Source organism: Tachypleus tridentatus, chromosome 8, assembly GCF_004210375.1.
Source record: "Tachypleus tridentatus isolate NWPU-2018 chromosome 8, ASM421037v1, whole genome shotgun sequence".
NCBI lineage: Eukaryota > Metazoa > Arthropoda > Merostomata > Xiphosura > Limulidae > Tachypleus > Tachypleus tridentatus.
Genome location: NC_134832.1, coordinates 149,529,401 through 149,554,906, shown reverse-complemented (window position 1 = coordinate 149,554,906; position 25,506 = coordinate 149,529,401).

Genomic DNA, 25,506 nt, shown 5'->3' with positions numbered 1-25,506 from the left:
TTATTAACTCTGTAGTGTAGTTTCTTCATAGAAATACCAACGATTTCAACGTTAACTGTGTTGAAGATATTTAAGTATTAAAGGATCAGTTGGGTTAATTAATACGTTGGTCAAGTATGAAACAAATAACTTAATTCTAGTAAGTACAAGGCAAATAGTTTTTATCATAAATGGAAAGCGATTGGTGAAAAGGATCTTTAAATAGTTGTGAATAAATCACTCAAGCCATCAAAGCAACGTTCAGCGTGAAGTTGTAAAGTTAATAGAGTATTATAGTATATTTACAGACAAACTGATTCCAAGTCAAAATAGGTAATTATTTGCACAAATTACTAGTTAGACCTTACTTGAAATACTGTGTATAGTTTTAGTGGCATCCAAGAAAGGCTAAGGACTTTGACGGAAGCCGACAGAGTAAAGCTATTAGGATGATTCCACTACGGAAGGGTTATCTTACAGGGATAGTTAATATAGTTTATTTTGTCTTGATGAAAGAAGGATACGGGGTCAAGAACTCGGTAAATAGTCACCTTTAATCACACTAAAAGCAGTGAAAGAGCTGGTTACCAATTTATTATCTCACAGAGCGACATCATTCGGATGTTGATGCAGTATTCATACTTTTTACAAGAAGCAGAAGAGCACAGCTGGAAGCCATAGAACAACCTTTCCTCTGGATTTCCAAAAACGAAAAACGAGTTTCAAACAGACAATGCCACAAACGTAATTTCTGCAACTGTCTCTCGAGAAGCACTGTAAAAAATTCAAAATGATTGGACCTCAGATGGATGGCAGCAAGCAAAGCGAGGTTTACAACATAGCCTATTAATATGCCAGACCATGGAGGTGTGAGGCTAAAAACTTAACTGACAAGCTCGTGTGACAACCTTTATTAAATTCTGGCAGTGTAGTGACTTTCTCTGGTCTAGTCATGCGAAAACAGTAACCATGAAAGGTTACATTAAGAAAGGATGTAACAGCTAAAAAATAAAATATTGCATTAGATACTAGAGAGAACAAAAGTTGGGGAGTCAACAAGACAGTATAAACTGTTATTAAAGGACCTCTTTCACAATTGAAGTCTAAATGAGAACTCAGTGCCTATCTGCACAACTCTTAAGAGTTTTGCCTAATACTAAACTAAACTGTACAGTCGTATTATCCAGTGGTTTATACCGATTTGTCCTGTCCAGTAATGTACATATATAACTTCCTGACCAACACCACACATGTAGAAATGATTGGACGTCATGCAAGTTAGTTATAGAAGCGAAAATTATAACCAGTAAGTTTGTGTGTGTGTTTTTCTTATAGCAAAGCCACATAGGACTATCTGCTGAGTCCATCTAGAGGAAGCGAACCCCTGATTTTAGCGTTGCAAATCCGAACCAGTAAGTTAAACGTATACTAAGTCATAAAACACAATTGGCATTCCATTTAAATATTTATAAAGACAAAAAAATAGATGTTATAAAATCTTTTCAGCAGTACCTTAAATGTGTTATTAACACCATATGCCTTTGTCAAACACATATAATACATTTAAATGCATAAATAAAAATTATAACCATGGGACAAACTGAAATCTGTGTGCAGTTCCACAGAAGGATAGTAACACTGTCTCTTCATAGAAGTACTTTCATCCTTTGTAAGACACAGGTAAGTGAAATGTATAAAGTAATGGTCAACATGTATAAAATGAAATATTTGTCAGTAAATAATTTACTGTTATATGCAATAAAACATATCGTTATATGTATATAGAAAAAGTATAAAAATATACGTAGTCCATAAGGCCAAACCATTGAAACAGTAAGATTGTGTGTTAATTTATTTCATGATATTTAGATATATTATCACGAAAAAATTGTCCTTTTCAGGATTTGTAAAACGTATCCTAGGAAAATTAGATAAAATACTAATGATTTATTTATAATCATATAAACTACTAACATTGTACTTACTAGCAACACCCGCCAATAGAACCATAGTATCATCTTCCGCTAACAGTATCAAGCCTTCTAGTATCGAAGTATGATGTCAACCTTCCTCTAACAAAACACCCTCTGGTACCATTTGATGGCTTAGTAACAAGCTCTCGATTCTGTGACACTCGAACCATAATGTCATGTCCAGCAACTTTCTTTCTGGTATCAGACAACATCCGTCTGTCAAGTGTCATGGCGGCATAACAACATGCCCCGATGCCCCATTCTTGATGAAATTATGACATTATTTTCTTTACACACTCCCCATGAGGCAGTAAATCAATTTGGGGTGTCTGAACAATCGTCCAAGCTAATTATATGAACTATTAACCTTTATATTAATTGTGTTATACTTCATTATCACGTAGTTGTATTGTGATTTTACAGAAATAAAATTTCAACCTTTTTTTTACCGAGCTCAACTATCTGTGTTTATTCCGTTTTTTACTTTACGTTTTATATATATTTGTTTTTGAATTTCGCGCAAATTTACACGAGGGCTATTTGCGCTAGCCATTCCCAATTTAGCAGTGTAAGACTAGAAGGAAAGCAGCTAGTCATCACCATCCACCACCAACTCTTGGGTTACTCTTTTACCAACGAATAGTGGGATTGATCGTCACATTATAACGCCCCACGGCTGAAAGGATGAGCATGTTTGGTGTGACGGGGATTTACATTTTATATATTATTATTCATAAGAACAACTAAAAGAGTATATATTTTCGACAGAAACAAAAGAATCGTATTCTTTTTGTGGAATAGAGGTCACTTTATTTACTGCCTTTTCGGACATAAGCTGTTCTTAAACTTGCTGAAGAATTTTTTGTGGAATGGTAGAGGTCAAACTTTTGCTCAAGAATGGACATTACGACATTCCATGTCCAGCTGTTATGTGATTTCTATTAGAGGTAAATGTCTCTTAGAACAAGTAATTCTGAACAGTTTTTTTGTAATGTATCTCATTACACGCTAAAAATATGGGTTTCTATACCTGCGGTGAGAAAAAACAAATCAATTATTCAGCAGCTACAATCTTAAACAAACAAATAAACGACACGCGTTTCCTACCACGTGCTCCACCGGCGGGTCAAAACTGACTTTTTGTTATGGACCCTTAGTGGGTTGCATATCACAAGTGGTCTTAATAAGCCAATTTAACACAGCATAGTTACCCACATGACTATCCGACACCATGATTAAGTAAAATGTAGGTGGCGCAAGGGTAGTATTTGATACTACTTGTTGCAGCAAACATATTAATGTTTGGTTGCAAAGGTAACATACGAAGCTCAAAATGAAATGAACCATCGATGCAATAGAATCTAATTAGTTAAATAATTGACACTTTATATCAACCTAAATTATGTACAAAACAGACTTCAGAATCTGATACTAAAGCTTATTTTGTGAGCTTTAGTCCCAAGTAAATCGCACTCAGTACTTCTAGCTAGTTCATATCTTCTATTATTTATTAGACCCGGCATGGTCAGGAGGTTAGGGTGCTTGACTAGTAATCCGAGGATCGGGGGTTCGAATCCCGTCACAACAAACATGCTCGCCCTTTCAGCCATGGAAACGTTATAATTTGACGGTAAATTCCGTTATTCGATAGTAAATGAGTAGCCCAAGAGTTGGCGGTGGGTGTTGATGAATAGCTGCCTTCTCTCTAGTCTTACACTGCTAAATTAGGGACGGCTAGCGCAGATAGCCCTCGTGTACCTTTGATCGAAATTCAAAAGCAAACAAACATAAATATTCCTTGAAAGCCCATGCATTCCGCCAATTAAGAGAAAACCCGATTGCCTTATTATTAGATTTGGTACAGATACGAATGGAAATGAGATACATCAGCCCTGGGTTCTATTATTCGTAGACAAAAACTCGTAAAACAAACAGAAAATGTTTAGAAAGTTGTTTATTTTAAAATTAAGTAAACTAAAATAACTTTCAGTTGAATGGTACATTTTCCTCGAGGTTATGATAAAATCTTTGGTTTTGAAAATCCTCCTTTATGTCTTTAGTTCGGCTCTACTGTTTCTATTGTTCAGTAAACATTAACTAGGCTTTGCTATAGATTAGTAACATTCCATCAAACTTATTTGTTTCGGAGAATAGCTGTGTAATGGTTTACAAAGACTCGTAACCATTATCTATATTCATCAATACGCCGCTAGGCTGCGTACTTCTCAGGAATCAGGCTTAACAAAGCACGCATAGGTTAAAACGAAAACAACAATGGGAAACGTACTAGCGAATAATGATTTAAACAAATCGCCATAGCAACTACCATTGTTCGGCCATTTCATGCGTTCATACCCGCAGCTGAATTTATTGAAGATGGGAAGAGCGTCTCTACAAATTAAAACTTAATTGATTAAAGCATTTAAAACAAACCAATAAACTCACATCACCAGTTTGTGGAGTCCTAAACTGTTTGGGTAAGCAGTTGTGATGGTGGTGTGGATGACAATCGAATGGTGGAAACAAGCAACTTATCGCGGTGTTTCGTTTTGTTATTAACCTAGACGCAAACTACACACATTTTGTTTATCATTTACAACCCGGAGTTGTGTCTGACGTACTACATAAAACACATCAGAACGAGTTAGCATGGTTTATCAAAAGAACATAGTAGTACAACCTGTTATCTGCATGATTAAAAAAATCAACGTATACGCATGCGTGAGAAACTTTATAAACTTTATTGAACTGTGCAAAAATTAAATTAGCAGTACGGAAGTACAGACGACGTCCCCATATACGGGATGGGTGTAAAGGATCTCTCATCCCTCAGCTTTCAGCAGTGTTTATGTGTTCAGGTTTTTTAGATGAACTTCATCTGTTTACAAACACTTAGAGCGTCGGTGTTATAATACTGTTGAGTCTTAACAGTTGTCTCCCAGTTTCCCTGCTAGTACAGCGGTATGTTTCCGGATTTACAACACTAAAATCAGGCGTTCGATTCCCCTCGGTGGGCTCAGCAGATATCTCGATGTGGCTTTGCTCTAAGAAAACACACACTTGTCTCTCAGGATACAGGTTTTGAAATCGTCGTCAGATCTGGTGTATCTTACTAAATAAGTTGATCACAACACTCGGTTTACAGTGATCCTTTGTAATAGAGGTGTTTTGTGGTATTACTTTTTTTGGGAATAAGCTTAATCCAGTTGGTTTTAACCTCGTACTCATTAAAACGACCATCAAATTCGTTCAAAACGCTGCGACTCTAGCCTTTCATGAGAATAGTCCAAGTAGGTCACTTAACTGTTTTAATTACTTTGAATACACAGCGCTGCCTTCATGTTTTATAAATCTTATGTATTCACTCACAGCGCTGCTTTCATGTTTTATAAATCTTATGTATTCACACACAGCGCTGCCTTCATGTTTTATAAATCTTATGTATTCACTCACAGCGCTGCCTTCATGTTTTATAAATCTTATGTATTCACTCACAGCGCTGCCTTCATGTTTTATAAATCTTATGTATTCACACACAGCGCTGCCTTCATGTTTTATAAATCTTATGTATTCACTCACAGCGCTGCCTTCATGTTTTATAAATCTTATGTATTCACACACAGCGCTGCTTTCATGTTTTATAAATCTTATGTATTCACACACAGCGTTGCCTTCATGTTTTATAAATCTTATGTATTCACACACAGCGCTGCCTTCATGTTTTATAAATCTTATGTATTCACTCACAGAGCTGCCTTCATGTTTTTTAAATCTTATGTATTCACACACAGCGCTGCCTTCATGTTTTATAAATCTTATGTATTCACACACAGCGCTGCCTTCACGTTTTATAAATCTTATGTATTCACTCACAGCGCTGCCTTCATGTTTTATAAATCTTATGTATTCACACACAGCGCTGCCTTCATGTTTTATAAATCTTATGTATTCACACACAGCGCTGCCTTCATGTTTTATAAATCTTATGTATTCACACACAGCGCTGCTTTCATGTTTTATAAATCTTATGTATTCACTCACAGCGCTGCCTACATGTTTTATAAATCTTATGTATTCACACACAGCGCTGCCTTCATGTTTTATAAATCTTATGTATTCACACATAGCGCTGCCTTCATGTTTTATAAATCTTATGTATTCACACACAGCGCTGCCTTCATGTTTTATAAATCTTATGTATTCACACACAGCGCTGCCTTCATGTTTTATAAATCTTATGTATTCACTCACAGCGCTGCCTTCAATTTTTATAAATCTTATGTATTCACTCACAGCGCTGCCTTCATGTTTTATAAATCTTATGTATTCACACACAGCGCTGCCTTCATGTTTTATAAATCTTATGTATTGAATTACAAAATACCACAACAACAAATGTTTCGTACGTGAAATAAGAATTTGTCTCCTTTGACACACCATGATGGCAGGTTAAACCATCATCATTTTTTTTCAATTTCTTGATGACGAAAAACCCCCTTGAAGTAAAATATATATCTCAAGATGGCTAATATGAGTATAAAAACTTTTATTAAAATAAAGTACAGAACAACGTTTTGACCTTCTTGGATCGTCTTCCGAAGATGTTTTCATACCCATACCAACCGTCTTGAGGTACACTGTCTCAGTTTATTTCACATGACGTATCACGTTGAAGCAACATCTCGTGGCACGATGACCAGTCATATTATATTAAATATAATGTCTTATTAGAGTTTTAGGCCTAATCTGTTGACTTGAATTTCCGTGAGGCTCGAGCTTCGTGCTAGCTGTTTCCTTTCTGTTCCAACCACCTACTGATTACTTTCGAAAGTATTTTCTAACGTGAGCAACTGGGATGGAGAGTAAAATGTCCGGGTTATCTTCCGCTGGCTGTCGTGTGAAACAAGAATTCAAAGACTGCACACAGAATGTTCACACTATTTAGTTATTAATCTTTAAATGTGTTATCTTTACGCAGACTCAAAGTGGATAACTGAACCGAAGTCACTTTAGACAATAACAAAATATAAATTAGAAAAAGTAGAATTTGCGATTGTAGATAGTATTCTAATGTTGTAATAACATTACCATTACAAGCATTATAAATAGTGGATTACTATTTACGGTGTAAATTCCTTTTCTAAGCTAGCGAAGTATTCCTATGTTTAATTAATCGTGACATAAGACATCAGTTTTAGGCCTATTATATAAGGTTCCGACATAATCTACACCAAATTCTGGTTTTATTGTTAGTAAGGCGTAGGCGCAATATAAACCATGATAAAAATGACTTTAAATACTCAAAACTAATAAAATTATATTAGTTTGTGTAATACATCAAAATAGGTTACATCAATTACTGTATATAATTTAACATCGGGGGCGGGTGGTAATAGAAAGACGAAACTATATTTTATACTACTTATTAACGAATATTATATCAAGGACTTGTTTCCTTCTGTTTCGCAATCAGACGTTTTCTGTTTTTATTCATTTTGATATTAGCTGTTGATCTAACTGAAGACGATACCCCAGTTGTGCCTCTTTTAATTCAGTTATTTTTAAAATTACGTGATTATCTATCCAGACTCTTTGTCTATATACATGTTTAAATATTTCATGTTATTTGTCCCCAGTGCAATATCTGTAGACACGACATCTTTCCTTAACTCTACACTTATTTATACAGGCCTTCTAGATGCATGCGGGCATCTAGCATTAAAATTCAAGGTTTGGTACATGCAAAGAAGACAACACTGATATCACTTTAAACATAAGTCTATATATTGGGTTGAGGAATAATTCGTCAGCGTTTTTTCAAGTTAAAAAAATATATTCATAAATGAAACGCTTTCGCAAAATATTTCATGTCATTTGGTAGATAATTTTTTGCTCTAATAGATGGTGTGTTTGATTTTCATATGTCTTTAATATTTGCTTTCATTTTCAGCTCATTAAATGGAATCTCAAGTGGACAAAATCGAGCATTTTCGACACCATCTGCTTTTCGCATTTAATTTCTTGCAATTTCGTTTACAACAATGCATACTATATACCTAGGTATTACATGAAATAAAGTATCATAATAAATGTTTTGGGTGTAATGTGTTCATGCATTGAAGTATTGTATAGTCTTGCATGTAATGCTTGAATGAAATTATTTAAAAACGCTCACGAATTATTCCTCAACCTAATATTTGAAAAAGAAAGAAAAGTACACATAACATTGTTATTTTGTTCACGAGCAGAGTACACGTAACATTGTTACTTTGTTACTATGGGGCTGAGTGTGGCTCCACTACTTAACGTGGCCGTCTGTGAATCTGATAGTTCGTGACAGCTGTCGCAACACATCGCGCTCCCCAAGTATAAAAATAATATTTAAATTGTATTATTGAATCAGAGAAACCCATCAGTTAATGGTGGACGTGTGGATTAGGTTCCTTTTTTTCCAGGAAAACAGGAACTGGCAGCACAAAAATATCTCTTATGTAGTTTATCGCGAATATTCGCAAAAACCAAACTTTTCGAAACCCGAAATTAAAGTTGCTGTTAAGAAATAAGCAAACTGTTAATCTAGAGAGTAAGTGATTTAACATACTGTGTTGGTTACTTAATACAGAAATTATGGCATGGACAGATAATGTTTGAGTTTGTTTTTTTATTTTGTCTCTTCTGATAACATGTGTAATACTTTTCTTGAAGAATTATATTTTTCGCAGTATATTTGAATAGCTGTGAGACGTTTGAAAATGAGACAAATTTCTGAACAAGTTACTTTTGATTATAATATAAAAAAGAAATACCAGATGTTTAAAAGGGCTAACAAAAAGTGTGACTACATTGGCAGAATTAATACTTGTATCTATGTTTACAATCACATGCTTTGAATGGTGAAAAAAATCTTTTATTATTTAGAACATCATGCTATGAAATAAGAAATAACTCGTAAAATGGTTTCCAAATGTTGTGATGTGTAACTGTTCTACAAAGGTCATGTAAAGTGTTATAGAATTTGTAAGGGTCCACTTCATTATTAATGAAGTGGTTTGTCAGAGACAACTTGCAGACGAGTGTATAATGCCTCATAATTGTCCTGCTGCAATCAAGATACCAGTAAAATTACCGGAGAATTCTGGTTTATTGAACGACGGAAAGTGTAACCTGACTAAAAATCTGTTACATCTAGTGAAACAATGAGTTATTTAAAACATGCTGATATTGGAGAAGATTCTGATAACTCGGACAGATCTGGATGTGTCTGAGCATGAATTACTGAATCCAGTTATAGCTACCCATGCTCCAAATTATTAAAAAAATTCAAACTTTTCAGACTTTTAGACGAATGAAAATAGATATAAACAATAGCAAAGGTTTCATCACCTTTCTACCAAGCAATTATCCAGAAGGTATCAACATATTAAAAAATGATGTGGTAAGTTTGAGGCTAATGATACTATAAACGGTGATTTAACTTCAAGTATGAACAAAGAAGAAATATAGAGATCATGGGAAAATGTAATAAAATAAAGAGGAAGTGAAAGATATTCTAAATAAAGTGATTCGTAAGTTTAGTATAGCAGATAATGTAAAAAACAAAGAAAGATCATTGGTTCATCGAATACCTATATATAAAAGGAAACAGATAATACGTATAATAGTAAAATTCAAAAGTTTTTTGGATAAAGAGAAGTGGTTGAAGAATCAGAAGAAAGTGGTTTAGGTCAAACCCATCAGAATATGAGAGAAGACAGAGTTTATATAATTATAAATGAAAATCTCACATCTCCTTACAAAGATCTGTTTTGGAAGGTAAGAACATTGGTAAGACAGATAAGCTGGGCCTACGTCGTAATGAAAGGTGTTAAACTGAAATACCAAAAACGGCATTACACCAAGACATTACTACATAACATGCAAAAGCTTTACGCTTAACAACAGTCAAAACTAATACACGAAATTAAGCAGTTGAAATTCATGCACAGGGAGTTCAAACCTCATTGCTGACAGTACTTCAACCCCACCCCCCTGTTACTCCTCCTACGGACCCCTAGAGGTAATTCTCAAATATGGCGGTTCGTCATTTATAAGCAGACACATGCGCAAAGAGACATTTGGCAATCATTAAACATTAAATACTGTGGTGTCATAACTAGTTCAGTTATTTGTTAAAGTCGTAACGGGGAACTGTACCATTAAACTATATGTCAAATCCTAATGGAAACATTAGCGGCAATAATGGTTTAAATATCCGTCTGTGTTAGAGCAAGTACTCTATTGTTCTATCTTAGACAAAACTGTATTGTTATGTATGGATGATACTGAGTAAGAGATAGTACTCCATTGTTCTATCATAGACAAAACTGTATTGTTATGTATGGATGATACTGAGTTAGAGATAGTACTCTATTGTCCTGTCTTAGAGGAAACTGTATTGTTACGTTTGGATGTCACTGAATTGGAGCTAGGAAGTGCTCTATTGATCTGTCTCATAAAACGGTAGTGTTAGTGGGTATTGTTATAAATGTCCTTCATGCGAATACTGTATTAAAATAGGAGTCACTTAAATAATTATACGAGCTAATTACCTGCTAGTCCTTCTGGGATAAAACATTGGTGTCTTGCTGCCAGTATCCATGGGTTTATGAAATACGAATTTTAGTCGCCGTAAAGCGAAAATATCGGAAGAAAGACTGACATCGACGACGTGGAGTAGACGTGTGATAAAGGCATTCTTCGCGCGTTGATAAACGTATCTGGAAGTGTTGACACATAATGAGAAAACACAGACTCTGATATAGAGGTCCGAGAGAACGGAGGTTGTGAAAATGTCTCATTCGTGCCGATGGAGACATCGCAGTCTCTTCCCACCAGTGAGTCGACAGTAAAATGTAATTACATTTATTTAGGAAGGGCATTACTTGAGCTATAACTTGAAGCCTCATGCTTACATGGGCACCATGTCCTGTAATATTTGATCAACTTGTTACACTTTCCTTGTGTTGGAGATCGAAGGCTACTTATCTTTTCAAGTACCTCACAAAAACAGGAATTTCTTAACATCGGCAGTTTGTCTAACATTTTGATTGGCTAATTATATCTATTGGTACTGAGTGTTATTGGTTGTATACCCTTTCCTGATTGGCCAACTTGTCTATTAAGCCCTCTCTCTCTCTCTGGGTCGTTCTATTTCTTTCACCGAAACAAGAATGAGAGTAATAGAAATAGATTAAGTTCAGTTTCCCAAGCTAATTTCTAATTGGTCGAAATCTTGTGCACTCTCTAGCATGTGGCGCCATCTGTTTATCACACAATTCAAAATTATGTACATACAACTGGAAAATTATCAGAGAATAGTCTTAAATTACGCTGTTGTTGTTGTTGTTTGTAATTAAGCACACAGCTACACAATGAACTATCTGTGCTCTGTTCACCGCTAGTATCGAAACCCGGTTTCTAGCGTTGTATTTTACGCTCTTAATAAAAAATGCAATTTCTTTGATAAGACAGGTATTCTGATAGATAATAAATATACAATTTGTACGATAAGAAAGACATTCTGATGGGTAATAATACACAATTTGTATCATAATCAGTGATGACGAGAAAACCCACTTGTAGAGAAAAATAAATATGTGGAAACGGCTGGTTTGGGTTGAGCTCCTCTGGATAAAAAAATTTTCTCAACCCAAACCAGCCGTTTTTACATATATAATCTGTATCATAGAACAGCTAAGACGGTAGGTAATAAAATACAATTTGTATGATAAGACAGGCATTCTGATGGGTAATAATACACAATTTGTATCACAGGACAGCTATGCTGGTTGGTAATAAAATACAATTTCTGTGATAAAACAGGTAGACAGGTCTCTCTGCTCGAAATCTTAACATTCTAACTGATGACTAAACTAAATCGGTAAACTACATTTGTGAGTCACCCCCCGAGACAGTGGTAAGTCTTCGGATTTACATTGCTAAAATCAGGGGTTTGATTCCCCTCGGTGGATGCGGTAGATAGCTGGAGGTGACTTTGCTGTGGGAAAACACACATAAAATGACGTGTCAGATGTTTGTCGAACAAATCAATATCTATTTGGCGTGTGAGATGTTTACTGGAAAACTTAATAGATTAACTGACGAGTTTTATATCTGTTGGATAGCTGATTTTATGAACTTTCACTGTCGATATATGACTGCCGGTTCATTTTACTGTCGGCAAAAGGATGCACCAGTTGATTATTTATTTTCAAGGGGCCTGGCATGGCCTAGCGCGTTAAGGCGTGCGCTTCGTAATCTGAGGGTCGCGGGTTCGCGCCCGAGTCGCGTCAAACATGATCGCCCTCCCAGCCGTTATAATGGGGCGTTATAATGTAACGGTCAATCCCACTATTCGTTGGTAAAAGAGTAGCCCAAGAGTTGGCGGTGGGTGATGATGACTAGCTGCCTTCCCTCTAGTCTTACACTGCTAAATTAGGGACGGTTAACACAGATAGCCCTCGAGTAGCTTTGTGCGAAATTCCAAAACAAACAAACAAATTTTCAAGGTTTACTGCATGTGTCGGAATTATCAGAATGCTGTAAAAGAAACAATTATTATGTCAAGAACCTTGAATATGAAAATTACGTCATAAAAGTTGTACCCATGTAAACATAAATAATAGTGTACGTACTTGCTGTATAATGATAATGTTAATATTAGCGTATACATTGGTGAGTCCGTAATGATAATATTAGTGTATAGTATGGTGAGTCATATTTGATTTTATGATTAGTGTATGAAATAACGAGCAGGACTCACGAATTATTTTCCGGTTCGCTCTAAATCTGGATGTTGTGCTAGTATTACACATTAAATACCGATTACAATAGTTGCTATTGATAAATATAATAATCACTTGTTGTACTAAGGCTACACACTAAATATCACATATCATGGATACTATTTTCAGTATAATAATTGCGGGTTGTACTACCGCTGCACTCTAAGTATCACACATAATAGCAACTATTGTTCAGTACAATAATCACGTGTTTTACAACTGCTACACACTAAGCATCTCTATCAGTTAACACAACAACTAAAGTCACTTTGGAAACTCTCTAAACTGAATAGAAGTAACGTAATTTGAAATGAGTATTTCTTTAATTATAATTGTTAAATACAAGGATGGGCAAAAGATGAAAAGAAACAGCAACTGAAACCTAATCGTAGCAGTTCTAATTAGAATGAAATAGTAAATAAAAAAATATATCGTTCACACGTGTACATATGAAAGAAATGTATTATTGTATGAACAACCACAGAACAGAAAAGACCACAAGACATGGGACAATAACGAAATAATTTTGAAGAATGTTAAACACTCACGTCTAAATTAAAACTTATTTATTGTTTTTACTCGAAACGTTTCGGGCACAAGGCCTTTATCGGGCGGTATAAACTTTGTTTCGTTGTGGAAGGGCTTAGACAAAATCTAACCTTAACATTTTTGAATATCTTTTCCATTGTTGTATAATACATCGTGTCGCAATACAACAATATTTGTAAATTGGCATCAATACTGTAGTAATATGGTGTGCTTTATGTGACTACCTTATCGTTACAAGTGACAACATTCCGTTCTGACAACAATGTTTTCCAAAACAGCGACATAAAATGTACGTTAATGAAATACCCGTATAAGTGCACGTAAACGTGACACATGCAGGTGGTCATAAACTGCGCACGCGTCACATAATTTACACCTCATACAATACATCAAGAATTTTTGAACAAAAAACGACCTGAGACAACTTTTAACAACTGTGGGATTGTTTTTCTCTGAAGGCGGGAGTTTAAATCTAACAAAGACGTCATTTAGCATCCAATGTAAAAATTTAAATATTTAGTGTGGAGATAAAAAGAAAACGATTCGTGTTTTGTTTTGTAATAATATCTGATTGTCCTGTGTTATATGTCACGTATTATGATTTATCTCAAACGATTCTCCGATTTATGTTACGTATTATAATTTCAAATAGCCGGAAATTTTATTTTTAATTTCGAACTTAATTAAATGTTAATATGTACAAAATTTATGATACTTGCCAGAAAGATTAAAACACACAGTTTTCTTTCTTAACACAAATATATTTTAAATATACAAATAATAATACAATTTACATTAACGTTTATTACAAATACTTGTGCCCCTCGCTAGTACAGGGATATGGCTGCGGACTTACAACGCTAAACTCAGGGGTTCGATTCCCCTCGGTGGGCTCAGCAGATAGCCCAATGTGGCTTTGCTATAAGAAAACACATACACACAAAGATTGGTTTTATATAAAAACTATACTGAATCTTCTATCTCGTCTAGAACTGAATATTTTATCAATGGTCCTGGTACACGACGATCAAATTAATACTGAGTTGATATTGTTACACCTCTCCAAAGTTGATTAACTGTTTTTTTCTTGGCTGGCCTCCCACCAGTTACAAGCTGACTTTTTCCGGCGAAGACATTTAATGTCTTCGTGGAAATAATAACGTCCGAAATAATTCATTGAAGTTGAACTGTTTATAATACTCGAAATCTATAAATATTCCTGGTCAAGTTCTGTAGGTTTTCCGATTAATAAACGTTAACCACAACTATAGTTTCCCAGGCTTATACTAGATTGTCCAGAAATATATTTCGGAATTCTCATGATGACATTTAGAATATTGAGTAAACATCAACCAGGCATTCGGCCATGGATCTGTTACTGAACGTACAATTCATCGTTGGTTTCAAAGGCTTCGACATGGAGATGAAAGTCTTGAAGACCACGAAGGTCGTGGAAGGAAGCCATTTTTAGATGAAAACATATTAAGAGAAGCAGTTGAGACAGACCCTCACACAACAATACGAAGAGCTAGACATAAGTAAATCAAGCGTTACTAACCAACTGAGTGCGACTGGAAAGAAAAAAAAGTTGGATGAGTGGGTTCTGTATGAGCTGACTGAAGATCAACAGAATCGGCTTTAAAAGACCTGTGAAGGATGATGCTAAAAAATTGAACGAATTGGGAATCGAGATTCTTCCTCATGCACCTTATTCCTCAGATCTTCCCTTACAGATTTTCATTTTGCAAGCACTTTGACAAAATTTTGAAAAATAAACGTTTTCAAAACCAGGCAGCTGCAGAAAAAGCTCTCAGGAAGTTCATTGACCATAGAAACTCTGATTTCTACAGCAGGGGCATAAACAGCATCGTTACACGTTAGCAAAAGTGTGTTGAAGCTAATGATGCTAGCTTTGGTTAAAGCATGTTTTACAACACTGATTTATACTTTTCTAAACTTCGTAAAAACATTTGTTTTTGGAGAGCCTAATATAATGTACTGATTGTTTCGACCAACAATATTCTGTCTCTTGGTGCATTGGTTTAATATTATATGACTCACTGCCTTAGTTGGATTATATTTTTAAATACCGGATTCTTAGTCTAGGCATAATTTCAAATACTATTAACACCATTACTAAAATCAGACATTACTTTGAAACAAATTTTGTTTTTCTCATAACAAATTTCCACGCAATTTTATTGAATTTTTCTCAAACTGATAGAGTTCGAAATTACCTATTTAAACAAAAGTCAGCTTTTATCTTGTTGTATTTGTAACAGATTTACTGTTTTACGTTTATTTTAACAGCTACATTTGTTTCAGTTTTATGTATGTGACGTATATTGTTGAATGTGTACTGCGTAAGTCCCACCTGTTTTCTAAATTTGTAGAAGATTCTCGAGAGCAAGAATCAACAATATGTGGTTTACGAAAATACTAGCGTGTTTCAAACATTGTTGAACATTAGAGAATCTCGTCTTAAACTAATAAAGACGTTTTCAGATAATTTCTGGCAAATATAAAGATGAATATGAAGATTTTACAAATGTTGTTAGTTGTTGCTAGTAAAGCTACACATATTACTAAATGTAAAGTTACACAATGGATATTAACCCACCACCGCGTATAGAAATCCTATACCTTGTGTTAAGTCCTCAGAGTTACCACTGAGCCACTTAGTGGGACTAACACATAAGAACCGTAAGAAATTTTGCCGTAATAAAAAAATTACGTTGAAATATTATAGACTTTCACACCAAGAGTGTGATTTCATCCTGTCATTATGTAGCGTACTGGTTGACGTACTTGTGCAATGCAAAAGTAAAAATACGTATCTATGCAGAGTAACACAGAAGATCAGGATTCGTACTCTGATCTCAGTGTGTGGCACTCTGGGAGCCCTAATTTCCATGTTAAATTAAATTTTGTTGAGATATGTGAAAAACTTAAAAATAACAATTACAAAAAAAATTAGGTTTTTGGCACAGTAATAAGTAAAATTTTCCAGCATAACTTACAGCCAACTAGTTTTGATAAACGTGTTGCCACCATGAGGGCAAAATTCTACGCTTGAATTGTTCTGATTCTGACTTCAAAAAGGTAACAAATTCACCAATACGGTTGTTGCTATGATTTACACACCAAATGTTGTATTTCAACTTGAGTACAGAAACAGTACTAACTTCAACACATGATGTCCACCAAGATAACTCATCATGCTAGGCTTAAACTGCTGTCTTCGTAGTGACTGTTATTAATCATAAAATATTCATTGCTATTCTTAAAAAATATAAAAAAAATGTTATAAAAAATTGAAAAATAAGGCGGATGTAGATATAGAAAAAGCACAGACACAAAACCATCTACGAATCTCTACTTCAATAGAAACTGAGTCAATATTACAATCTTATGGGAATAAGATTTCGTAACATTACTAGCTCGAGCTTCCGTCCCCTGGACTGAACCTATGCCAGTTCATGATAAATGAAAGCTTATCTCAGGACATGAAAAGTTTCTTTCCTTATATGTCATTGTAGAAAACACAAAAACATCCATATAAAGCCAAATTTGGTGGAGGTGAAAAAGTGGTAAAAACGCCCATAAAAAACATAGTATACGAAATTGAAAATTTATACGTACCCAACCTTGGACCTAATAATTACAATAATAATTTGAATGAAAATTCATCCACACCTGGCGAATTAATTAGGTGGACACACAACAGACAACACTGTTACATTTATATAGATTGGTTTAAATGCTTTCATTCAAGTGTGTGTGTGTGTTTCTGATAGCAAAGCCACATTGGACTATCCACTGAGTCCGCCGAGGGGAATCGAACCCCTTTCATTCAAACCTTAATTCGTACAAATAAAAATAATTCAACGTTTAGTCGTAGATAATTTTTTATTTGAAGTGTTAAACTAATTATGTAGGACTTTGGTTTATGTATTATTTGGTATGGTTTATGTATTATTTGGTATGGCTTATGTGTTATTTGGTATGGTTTATGTATTCTTTCCTTATATGCTTCTGTTCTTTTAGTATTGCCATCCCTATATCTTACTTTTTTATCAAAATCTACTTTAATTATTTGTGGGTTAAGGCGTTTGACTCGTAACCTGAGGGTCGAGGGTTCGAACCCCCGTCGCACCAAACATGCTCGCCCTATCAGCCGTGGGGTGTTATAATGTGACTGTCAATCCCACTGTTAGTTGGTAAAAGAGTAGTTCAAGAGTTGACGGTGGGTGGTGATTACTGCCTTTCTCTAGTCTTACAGTACCAAATTAGGAACGGCTAACGCAGATAGCTCTCGTGTAGCTTTGCGCCAAATTCAAACACAAACAAACAATACTTGTTCCAAAGAGCTATAAGTGTTATATACTTGACTTCTTAAACATGTTTAAAATATCTGAACACCGAACCAATGCAATAATCTGTGGACTATAATTTCGATTCAAATATTAGATTGTCAGTATTTAAAAAGAGCGCGCCTTTGGGGGCAGCCGGTTCAGTGAACCAAAAGATACCCTTTAAAATTATCATTTGAGACTGTCTTTAACTATTATTGACCTGAAAAGTTGTTTATTTATTCACTTGTCACGAAATCCAAAAAATATGTGACTACTGGGCCTTTGGAATTGTAAGTGGTCACTCAGTAGATAGCCCAAGGCTGCTTTGCGCTAAAACCAAACAAATATAAAACAATGGGCTTGTAGCAGCGGGTTACGTCTTAGTCTCAAAATGACTAATGTAAGAACCTGCAAGTGGGAAGTGTGAAATAAAATATCACCTTTTATGGTAAAACTCAAAAGGCATGTGCTGCTAATAATAAGTGTAACACATCGTGCATTAACAAAAAGCGCTTCAATGATATGCAACAAAGCGATCTTTGTTCAAAGTTTTGTCAGTAACACTAATTAGAAATAGGATGATAAATTATGGCGAAATAGTTTCTTCCAACTGCAGGTTAGAAAAACAAATGGGAACTGAAATATTGTTTATCTGGCGGGTTGACTAATACTCAAACAAAAGATTAACTACTTACTTGCCCGGCAGGGGGAATGTTTTGGCTGTTAAACCAAGGTAAAGAAACAAAATCCGTGGCGAGCGAAACGAAGCATGGACTATTATCGAACCTCATTCGAGATCCTGATATTTAACGAGAAGCGTGAAGTGGGTTCTAAGCCTTTTTGCGCGATTTATCATGGTATGTGAGCGAAGTGACCTTTTGATCGCTAGGCGGCGTAAAGCATTCCGAGAATGTTTAACACTGAAAATTAAAAATGACAAGCAATTCGCACGACTCAGATAAGAAAAACCATTAATGTCGAAATTGGTGAAATAAACAAAAATCTTCGGGGGGGATATTTAATTTGAAGCCTAATAACAAAATTTAAGTAATTTTCACATCTTAATAATTGCACAATAATAATACCTCGCTACGAAATTTGAACATTATAATTAGGTTGGTGTGTTTTTGTTGGTTTTTTTTTTTTTTTGGAGAGGGGTTAACGGAATTTCACACAAAGCTACACATTAGCTATTCTTAGTTTAGATAAACTAGAGGTAAGGTAACTAGTCAATACAACCCTCCGCTAACTCTTGGGCTACACTTTTACCAACGAATAATAGTAATGACTGTCACATTATTATGCCACCTGCAGGTGAAAGGACAAGAATTTTTTGGTGACCGGGATTCGAACACTGGTCCTTAGATAGAGCATCCTAAGCACTAGCCATGTCAGTAAAATTCGGTGTGTGTCATCAGTATTAAAAAAATAGAAACTGATTATAAATTTTAAAAAACCTCACATTTTAACGCCGTATAAAACAACAGCGTATAGGAGCTTAAGAATGAAAGCGAAACATTTAAACCACATCTACCAAAATCGTTCGAAAATAATTATAATTTTAATTATAATTAAATCTTATAAGCCCCCCTTGATGAGCCAGCATCAAGTTAACAGACTTACAACGCTAAAATCCGGGGCTCAGTTCTTCGCCAGTAATAAAATAACGGGTTATGTTAATCTGGGAATAATCTATGATAGGTTTTTGTTGTTGTTGTTCTGTTATCTACAGCTCGTGAAACTAGTAATAGAATATAATTATTTAATCATAAAAATGTAATTAAACACCATTGGACATATATTATATTAGCGACAGTTTGGTTGACCTTTTTTGAATTTCGCGCAAAGCTACACGAGGGCTATCTGCGCTAGCCGTCCCTAATTTATCACTGTAAGACTAGAGGGAAGGCAGCTAGTAATCACTACCCACCGCTAACTCTTGGGCTACTCTTTTACCAACGAATAGTGGGATTGACCGTCACATTATAACGCCCCTACGGCTGAAAGGGCGAGCCTGTTTGGTGCGACGGGGATTTGAACCCGCGATCCTCGGATTACGAGTCAAACAGCTTAACCCAACTGGCCATACCGGGTCCAGTTGGGTTGATGACGGATCGCTTATGACCAAAAAAACAACAACAAACAGTGTATTTGAGGAACGTCACGTTTTGGTTAATAAACATTTATTCTTTCGGTGAACTAACCTTCATACGTTCAAGTTTTAAATTTATCGTTACTAATATATGTTTGTTGTTCATAAATAAATAAATTTACACTGTATGATCTAGCACACACTGTAACTTTTTTTCATGATTATACATTTAATTACCACTAGATGGCAAACACTAATACTGAAAATGTATTCAGATCTTTTGGTCATTATTAGAAATGTTAATTTAAGCGGAAAACAACATGAAACTCAGTCTGTTTTCGAGATTAACACATGCCAACAGATTTAGTCATTTTCACGAAATCCACTCCCAGCCTTAACCCTAATCAAAGTTAAACTGAAGGAAGAGACAGTTCCTGGCAGTGAAGATCTAAAATTTATGTCTATTGGTTTGTAATATACTCATCAAACCTTGGAAAGCACTTTAAGAATTGTTAACATTGCTACTAATATGCACGTAAGGCTAAAACAATACATAAACCATACATCACCTAAAAGTAATTATCTTGAGTAGTGATCAAGGTATACTTGCTTAATTACCTTCAGGGCTTAACTGATGACTACATTTTACTTACGTAATTAAAACTTACACAAGATTACACAAAAAAGTATCCCCGACATATTAAAAAATAGTGGATAATAACAGTAGTGTTTTTTATTTTGATATACATTGAAATGTGAAATTGATACGTACTCAGTGTTAATGGCTTTAAAAATAGTAAAACATTAAATAATATGTGTAATTTATAAATAAAAAGTGGTTGAATACATGCAGTCTAGCTAAAATTACGTCAGAAACTTCATTCACGCGTAAAATATTTTAGGCTTAGTGGCATGGTCAAGAGATATTTGTATTAAGTCTACTTTACACAAAGATTTTGGTGAATATTCACTGTTATTCTCATGCACCTGTGTGTTAAACTGATCAGAATGGGTTAAAAACAAGCAGTCCTAAAGGCCCCTACAAGGTTTGCACAGTCCTTTAATTTGCATGTATCGTATATGAAAGGTTACTATAATGAAATTTCAGAGGGTTTTGCCTCCAACAACAACAAATATTATTGCTATATTATAATTTTTGGATCAAATTCGCATTACGTTTTCCAAATCTGTGTTTTATTGGTAATTTGTAACCACTTATTGAAAATAAAAGAATTACCTGAACCATTATAATGCCAATGTTCCTACTCCTTACATTTGCGATACACTCCTATAGGACTACTACAAAATATCCCTACACTGTCTATGTAGTACTGGTCTATGTAGTAATGGTATTTTAAATACTTCCTCAAGAGGTCATCAGAACTTTACAATACTATACAATGTTTCCTTTTATAACAATATCTATATAATGACTGAGTCACAAGTTCTGTAAATGTCTGTAAATATTGTAGTAAAATGTCTGAATTTCTTGTTCGTTTTTTATTACATGATAACTGAAAAACCAAAACCATGATGTCAACCAGTTTAACTAAGGTGACATAGTTTCAAACAGAGTATCCAATTTCATAAGTATTATTAATAACTGGTAGTAAGTTTTATAAATAACAATAATTCCAGTGCAAACAGTGCTATCCTCTGAAGTTAGCTTTCTTACAGAAATGTGGTGTTCCTTTATGAAGCTTTAATGCATGGAGAAACACGAATTACCAGCTAATAATAGATAAATAATAAATATTTTAGTTCTAACTATATTGTATTTAGAACTTGGTTATAAATATAACTGTCTTATGTCTATTGAGATACTTTATTAAACAAACAAGCAAATAAATAAAGAAAAACTTCTCAGGAAAGAAAGTAAACATGTGGATGGCCAATAGCAATCATGTAAAACCAATGTAAGATAGTAAGGACTGTAATTGTATAATTTCTATATAATAACACAGGCAAGAATAAACATGTACATATATATTCAACCACATATGATTTTAATTTATTCTACACTATGTATCTGTGCTGTTATGTAAAGATGATGTCAATTCCATCTCTTTTGTTTTGTTTACACTCTTTTAAAGAGTTTAATATCAGACATCCCCACACGTGCTTCAATGTTTGAAGTTTTTCTTTACTTACATAAGTAACAATGAATTAAGACCTATTAATAAACTGAGCTTCATCTATGCTAATAGTATTTATTCACATTACATTATTTGAATTTTATATTTCTGTTATTTATCAACCAACATTTATTTAATAATTTTAGCAAAACGATTGTTAATTTAGTATCTAAGAAAATCATTTCATTTAGAGGCTGAGAAACATAACTTGGTGCGTGTGATCTTCAATGGTTCCTGGTCTTCTCAATGCTAGTAGCTGTATATCAGTTTCACTGTCCTTTTTCATGTCTTCCAACTAAATTACTTTTTTGTTATCTTAGAAATATTGATTATAATTAACTTTTATATAGATAATACATTTTTTTGTAAGTTGCAATGACCTACAGCAAGTTTAAGGGTAGTGTATGTAGTAGCAGACAGTGAGCGATCGATTATTAGCCTGTAACTAATTATGTGGTTTTGGCAAAGTATGTTTAAGTAACATTAAATAGCTTCTACACATGTTTTCCAGGACTGATGATGGGTTGAATACGAACAATGGCTGGTAGTTTCTCTTATATTCTAATCAAATTTCTTCCTGAAGAGAAACAAGGTCTTGATACAGACAGAAGAGTTAAAAACTGCAAGACAAACAGGCACTAGTGCTACTATATCTGCAACAAAAGTTAGAAAAGACACTGTTTATTACTGGGAAAATCCTGAATATATTTGGTTTGGAACTTCCAAGACATTAAGTAATATTTCATCATAGTTTTGTTGGACCAAAAGTTGGTAGAAAACAAATAACCATGGCAGAGGATAAGCTAACCCATATATCAGATGCACCAGTTCCGATAACCAGGCAGCAGATCAGATCCTTCTAGATACTAAAGAAAGTTCATTCTAAACTGTGTTGAAGTCGCCATACCACTGATGAATCTGACAAAGAAAGGCCAACCCGACAAGATGAAGTGGAAACAACCTCAGCAGATGGCATTCCAGAAATTGAAGAACATCTTGGAAAGCCCAATTGCCAGACTTCAACAAACTGTTCATCGTTCTGGCCGATGCATCAGACGTGGTAATTGATGCAATATTTCTGCAGTAATATGTAGACAGACTGTTATCATTATAAATGTCTGTTAAACAGTGTTGAAGGGTAGGAAGATCTACCCTGTGATTGAACGAGAGGATCTGACTACAATATTTGGCATCCGGAAACTTCAGGACTACGGGAATGAGTTCATCATCCAGACGAACCATCAGCCCTTTGCATAACTCCGGAGGTGAAAAATCGACATTGTGACGTGGCTGTTTTACCTCCCGGACTATCGGTTTTACATTTAGGAAGAAAGTAAGAAATCCATTGTTCCAGTATACACACAGATAACACAAGATCAAGGCAACGACCAAGTATTCCATCCAGATGAAGTCCAATCAAATGAGAGACCAACAAGAGAAAAGCCAATGTGGATACAGGCTGTATGAGCAGACTTTGTGTATGAATTGAAAACAGTCTTTGTATTTAGTATAAAAACGTTGTAAATATGTTTCTTGAAGAGGGACTTATCTTTAAATATTTAAGATTTTAAGTGTAGCGTTAGTGTTAAATACGTGTAGTTATTTTTAGAAGCGACAGGTTATCGCAGATTTGTTTACGTAGATATTATGTAGTTCACTTGATGTAAACTGGCGTTTGTTGTATTATTGTGTCATGTTACTAGTACCTTTTACGTTTTTCTCGTGTATTATCGCATAATAATATCTCGTACTGTGTGAAAAGTTCTAGGCCTCAGTTGGTCTGTTTATAAATACGCATCCAAAATGAAGTTCGAGTGAGACAAAGTTAGTGAAAGATATGGTCCAACAGATCTATACTGTGTGTTTGTAAGTTTAGTCACAAAGAGCATACAGTGTAGATTTCTGAAGTGAATTACCAAAGACTGTATTGTAAATAAAAGAGCAGAGAAGAAATAACATGCCTTTTAAGTTGTGTTTAAAGGTAACTGAACCAGCTTGTGTAGAATTTGACGAAAAATAGACAATTATATAAGCTGTGGATAAAATTGTGATAACAAACAGTGCAAGGAACATTTATATTTACGTTTCACCTATATTAACATGTTATTTTAAAACAAGTGGATTGTGTACAATTTGTTTATCCCTCAAACTTATCGTCAACAAGTTACAGACACTTTCTGTGCAGAAAAACATTGCTATCAACACACAAAAAAACCCTTAAAAGTTGCTACCAATCATATAGAATCCAAAAAAAGTTAACCCATATCCAGAGAGAGACATGTTTTGATTCATCTTGTCCTACTTCTGACAGTCTTTGCAATGTACCCGTCAGAACTAGAACAATAAAACTCACAGATCGGTAAGAATGTTTTATATCCCATTTCCACAAGAGAGACAAGGTCCACAAAGTTCAAACATTTGCCTGCCAAGAATCCATAAAAATGAATGCAAGAGGTCGCAATGTCATGGCAATATTTTCACAGCTAAAGCTGTATCTTAAAGAACCTGTTTAGCTTCATATATTGCTAAGCATAATACAGCATCAGCTGAAAAGGATTCGCTGAAGCAAGATATCTACCAAACGGTGTTTGATCATCTTATTCAGGGGATTCATAATAATCTGAAAAAAAAGGCAAGGTTTTCAAACTTAAGTCATTGCTTCACAAGTTACAGTCATTTCTTCCAGATAATGTTAAATCATAAAGAGCACAGATGCTTTAACAACGACTGGTAAAACATTATGGTGAAGACATTATCATTAATGCTCAGAGAGGGTTGTAGTAGAAACCAAATACTCCAACGTGTCTCTTTGAATTGGTGGTTGAAGAAACTCTTGTGGACGTTAAAAATAAAGATGTCATAATTAAGGTCATTAACAAAACAAACCACAAAAATATGAATAGAGATTATGCAGAACATTACCAGGTGTGAAGATATACATCTGGTACTTCCAAATCAAAGAGAGTCAGAAGTACCAACATTTGAAACAAAATGTAGAAAATTCGATTTCAAATCCTCACATAATGACAGCTTACCATTTCATTTACAAGAGACGTAAAACTGGAGCTGCAAAGGCCTTAAAGCTAATGAATGTCACAGATTACATCACGTGGTCACAGAATATTAAAACACCTTCTCCAGTCAACCTAATGGTTAATACTGGAGATGCAGCCCCAGTATGCCAGTTATCCAGAATATTCCACTTCCAAATCTGGATGAGCTCTCAGGGAGATAGAAACTACGAAGAAGAGGTTAATAGTCCGGGGACATTACCTTTTGTACTTCTAAAGAAGAGCGGGTCCACAAGGTTTTGTATGCACTATCAGATGGGACACTGAAGTCACAAAAAGGGTGCTTACCTACTATTAAAAATTGACTGTATTTTTAATGAACCTAAATGTTCTTTATCATTAGATCGTAAAAGTGCTTATTGGCAAATTGAAGCGTGTTGAAAAAAGACAGCCTTTACTGAAAGAAATGGGATGTGGTTATTTGCAGTCTTGTCCTTTCGATTATGTAAAGTGAATGCTACATTTCAATTACTAACTAGCTGTGTTTTCTCTGAACTACCTTATTACGTCATAATCATGTTCCTAGATT